Here is a 5,421-nt window from a genome sequence, read left to right as displayed (position 1 = left end):
CCAACCCCATCATACTACCCTCCTTACGGTGCTTAAACATCAATCCCAGGACTCCAACAAGGATTAGCATTTGCTATTCTCTTCCTTCATCCAGATATCCTCATGGATCTCTCTGTCATCTCTTGTAAGTGTCCACTCAAATGCCAGCTTTCAAAAAAGACCAGACTGGTCCCCTTGTTCAAGTTGATACCATCCTTTCTTGCCATTGCATATCCGACTTCCTCACTTTTAATTTTTCCATAACACTTACATATCTAACATATTGTATATTTTATTTATGGATAAAACTGCCTAAAACTGTGTGGCAAATGGTAAGTATGAGTGAAGTTTGAATGAGTGAATGGATATCTTATTTTAATCCTCAAAATAATTTTTTAAAACAGATATTGTCATTTCTACAGTAGAGATGAGGAAACTGAGATACAGAAGTTAATTTGCCCAAGATCACACTATAAAAGTAAGGAAGTCAGAAATAAAACCAAAACAGTCTGTTTCAAGAGTTTACACACTTAACCAAATCACTTTAACAAAATCTAACCTGTGTGAGCTTTTTCTCATTAAATTTTTGGTTGGTATAGTATTTTACATACTACTAAATAGTGTTTTTATTTTTTTAAAGAACAAAAAACAAACAAAAAAAAACAATGAGTTTAGTTTATTATCTTGTGCATTTGCAAAACACTTAGGACTCATACAGAAAAAAAAAAGAAAAAAGAAAAACTCTCCTGTGAAAATAATTACACTAAAAAAAAGGCCCAAGAGGACTCATGTCTTAGCCCCAGGGAGTTATAGCAATTCTGATTGGTCCAAGGAATTGAAAAGATATTGAGAGAATATAACAAGAGGAAAAATAATGGGAAATGACTGAGAGAGAGGGCCTCAAAATGGGCCATGATGGAGAACTGGAGACCACATAGTGGTTCTAGGTGGAGGAAGGAGCCCCCACAGGTAGCTGTAGAGCCAGGGTTATTGTAAACAGCCAGTGTATCCATGAGGGGGCATCAGTGGAGGTGGTCCATGCATACCTTGTGGAGGCATATACCTGAATGACCTATGGAAATCCAAATTGGGGCCCTTCGGGGGGCGTGCCCAGTTGGTAGTCAGGGTGGTGGCTGCCCCCCATTCCTGGAGGTCCAGCATGGGGTGTCCTAAGACATGAGGGCCATGTGAGCCAACTGCATTTGAGACATTCTTGGATGGAGCATCCCACCCGGTGGGAATGGGTGAGGATGTGAGTGTCTTGTGTCCAGGATGTCAAGCTCCTGGGGTTCCAGCTGATGGGGGACCAGGCTCTCCAGCCTCAGGAAGAATAGGCAGTAAGGGCATCGCTGGGAATATCACAGGTGAAAGGGCTGCAGGTGGTGGTACTAAGGGTGGGAATGAACCAGGAGGAGGCATGCCTGGTGGAGGAAGCCCAGCCCCCAATGATGATACCACAAGTTTGGGAAAAGAGGGTGTAAGGGGTGTGTCTGACAACAATTTATGAGAGCAGTTAGCCTGAGAGAGTGGGTTCTGGGCTGCCAGAAGTCCTTCCTCTGCTGAGCCATGGTTTCACTCTTAGAGTCCTTCTTGAAGGCACAGGGCACAATGATAGGGCAGTTACAGTGGTACTGCCCATTCATGGCCTTAATTATTGCATCCAAAACATCAAACAAAGCAAAATTAAGAAAGGCATAACTTTTGGAGTTCCCTGTGTCAGGATCCTGAATAATCTTGAGGGTGTTTGTAAGATGACCTCAAAGGCACTGAAAGTATCATAACGCAGCTTCTCATCAATCTCTGGGGCCAGGTTCTCAATGAAAATGTTGGCCCCCACATCCAGGCTTTGTTGTGAGCTGATGCCTTATTCACTTGGATTGGCTTCCCACAGAGTTTGATCATGTTGGTGATTTTAATGGCATAGTTGGCATTTCCTACTCAAGAATTCCACAAAACCATAGCCTTGCTGCTGACCAGTGACTCTATCCTTTGGCTTGCGGGTATCGACTACTGGCCCTACCTGGAGAAATAGCTCCCACAGCAGCAGTTCTCTAACATTCTCATTCAGGCTCCCCATGTATACAGTGGCATCCTGGCCTTGCTGGGAGATCCGCCCGGTTGCCATGCTGAAAGAGCTCCTGCAGTTTCCCGGCAGCGATCCTGCCCTCTGACCTCAGTTACTACTCTTAAATAGTATTTGACAGCTGAAAAATGACTTCCAATTTAACTCAGTTCCACTATTTCATAGACAAAGTGATTAAGATGCATTTCAAAGATCAAATAACTGGTTGTTCTAGCAGGTCGTGACAAAAATATTTGAGCTTTTCAGACAGGCTAACATTTTGATGTTTCTCAAATGTGTATTTTAATGTAAATGTTTAATATATATTGAGAAAAAGGGTAACAAATGCATTGCATAAGAGAACCTTAAGTAAACCTTGACAGGGAGCACTGTATTTTCACAACCATTTCAAGGCTGTCTTTAACTTTGCTTGTTTCAGTTAGCAAATAAAGTATTTGTTGTTAGCCCGCGCTAATTTTACTTTAGCAACAATCTAGCATCAGTTACTTAAAGATGTTATATGTATATTCATCCATTCAATTCCATCCATTTAGCTACACTTCCAATAATTTTTTAGGTTAGTGCATTTTGAGTAGCTGTTCAACTAACACTTCCTTAATCTGAATCTGAATGACAGGCAAAACTGATAATATAGTCATCTAATTTTCATATCAGCATTCTGTCTTCGAATGGTGAATTTCTCAACTATTTAAATGTAACAAGAATTTGCTTGTCACCAATATCTATAGCTAAAAAAGATGAATGATTTTAGACATTATAAATTCTGAGTAGGAACCGCATTATCACTGAGAGCCAAAGTTTGGTAACCTTATCCATTTCTGAAATGAATATGAGATCACTATTATTGATAATAAGTTTCAATAAAGGGATTAATTGTGAAAATGCCAACAAAATTGATAAATTGATATTAATAAACAGTTATACTTCAAGTGTATTTTCCTTCCCCAAAAAATAATAGTAACTTTAAAATCATAGCTCTCTTAAAGTAAAAAAAAAAAAAAAAAAATTCTGGACTTATTATGGGAAGATATATAATCATACATTAGTAGGAATTTCAACTACATAGATGAAAAATAAATATACAATAGATCTTTAAAGAAGTTAATAGAAATACATTGTCCACAATAAAACTCATGCTGAGTTACACAATTTTCAAGGTATTGGCCACAATAAAATTAGTACTAGTTTATGACAGTTGTGTTAGTGAGTGCAGAAAACTGTCATAAACTCTGCACGTAAAGCAGAGAAATACTGATGAAAAGAGGGCTTTATTTACAAATGATTATTGCAAATTCAGCAGTCATTATAATTCTGCTAAGCTAATTTACTTCTAGTTAAACATGTCATTTATTAGATTTGAGCCATTTATTTTGACTAACTAGCAACAATGTTGTGAATTCATTTTATGTAGTTTTTTTGAGCATAAAGTCCTCTCAAATAAAAATCTTATTTATATTCCTGGATGTGTAAAAGGCATATTACTATACATAGATATACACATGGTTTAAATTTCACTAGATTTCCTTCTCTGTATCAAGTTAACTATCATCCTTAGGTGATAGTAAAGAATATATTGCATTACCTTATTTTACAGTAAAGAGGTCTCTTTTAAGTTCTTTCTACCAAAATCTGAAGTCTAACTAATGCTAGCCATTCTCAGTCTTGCCTTGGAGTTGAAAGAGATGTCAGGGTAAGTGAATATATCACGATCAAGAGTGAGCAGATTCTGTAGCTTTCTCTTGTCTTGTGATAGTCTTACTATTGAGAAATCAGGTCAGTTCAAGAACACATTTAAACATTTGGGTTTATAACTGACCTTGAGAAATTTTAGAAATGGATTTGTTTGAGAGTCTTTTGTTCATCTCTAAATCATCTTGAATTTGTTGCAATCACTTCTGACTCCCTTGGGCCATTTAGCCCAAGGATAAATATATCTACCCATTCTCACATTAAGCAGTCTGTTTCAGACTCTACCACCCGTGAAAGAAGAAAGGAGCAGAGTTTCTTTCCCAACAGTCCCTGAAGATGATGTGAGACTCTAAAGCATCTAAGGGCAATTCTTTGTGTCCCCAGAGTGTCTATTTGTTGATCAAATGAAGATTCCTGGAGAGGAAGACTAATTAGAGCAACTAAATTGTCCACATAAGAAATGTCCAAAACTATAGAGAATTTTTATAAGAGTTTATTTGAGCCAAACTAATGACTTATGCTAGGGAGCAAGATCTCAAATGCTCCTGAGAATAATGATTTTGCAGTTTCTTTTATGTATTTGAAATTAAGGAGGCGATGTAAGGAAGATTATCTAAAGGTGAGAGAAAGCAAAACTAGGATTGGATTACAGAATAGTTAAAATTATTTGCTCTCTTAAGGGTGGCTATGTCTTAGAAGGAAGAGTCTGAAAAGAGGTATTTCAAAGGTGTGTTAATCTAGATGCATAGAAATAATAGGTAGGGCTTGCTTAAGGCAAAGATAAACGTTTTACTACAAAGTTATAGTCCTGGAGCATGACTACTCACCATGACCTGACCCGTTAGGAATTTATGATCAGGTCACCCTGTAAAGTTACTTCTATAAAACCATTTTTTGTCCTCAAAATTTTTGTTTATAATATCTAAAGAAATGTTCTTTTCGTTTCTCAATGTTATATCAAATAAATATAACAATTAAATATAATTTGAAACTGACAATTAAAGATAATATACTAATAAATTCAAATTTGCTATTCCTCCAAATACAACTAATATTAATTATGCCATTGTCTAAGGTACACTAAAACCATGTTTATTATAAATATTTAAAAACTTTTCTGTATATTATAATTTTTTTACATTCTAAAAATCAAAACGAAAAGTAACTTTCTGGCTGAGCAGAGACTGCCTTTTCCAGGGCTAGGCAATTCTTAGAGATAGCGAAAGATCTTAGCCAGAAGTATGTATTTATATGCAATCTAACCAATCTGGAGTCATACTTTCTCTATCTGGCTCATACATCCCAGAAGGAAATATTCCTCTTCCTTAATCATCAGAGAGCCAGGCACTTAGGGACCACACACATAACTCAAAGCCCATTCTAATAGTTCAAACTAGCCAATCCTAAACTGCTCATCCTGTCTTGCTTTGTCTTTCTCTAAGAAACCCCAATAAAGACATGGCCTAATTTTCCCCTTCCTCCTATCTTCTGCATCCCGACCACCATGATGTCTTCCCAATGTGGCCCTTCCTTGTATTACCTGTTGTCTCTAGGACGGGTGAACATAATAACCTTTTTTCCCTCCTAAGCCTTTCCTCTGTCTCCTCTTATGGTCACATTTGACTGATAATCTCATAAAAGGATACAAAACATAGTTTTATTATAATGCA

General features: G+C 37.0%; 1 pseudogene; it reads right to left on the bottom strand.

Moving 5' to 3' along the window:
- Nucleotides 1-966: 966 nt before the first annotated feature.
- On the bottom strand, nt 967-2,104 carry LOC120600105 (splicing factor 3B subunit 4-like; annotated as a pseudogene).
- Nucleotides 2,105-5,421: the final 3,317 nt, after the last annotated feature.

This window comes from Pteropus medius, unplaced genomic scaffold, assembly GCF_902729225.1.
Source record: "Pteropus medius unplaced genomic scaffold, Ma_sr-lr_union100, whole genome shotgun sequence".
Taxonomy (NCBI): domain Eukaryota; kingdom Metazoa; phylum Chordata; class Mammalia; order Chiroptera; family Pteropodidae; genus Pteropus; species Pteropus medius.
The sequence above is the reverse complement of the archived record's forward strand: the minus strand, read 5'-3'. Positions and strand labels throughout refer to the sequence as shown.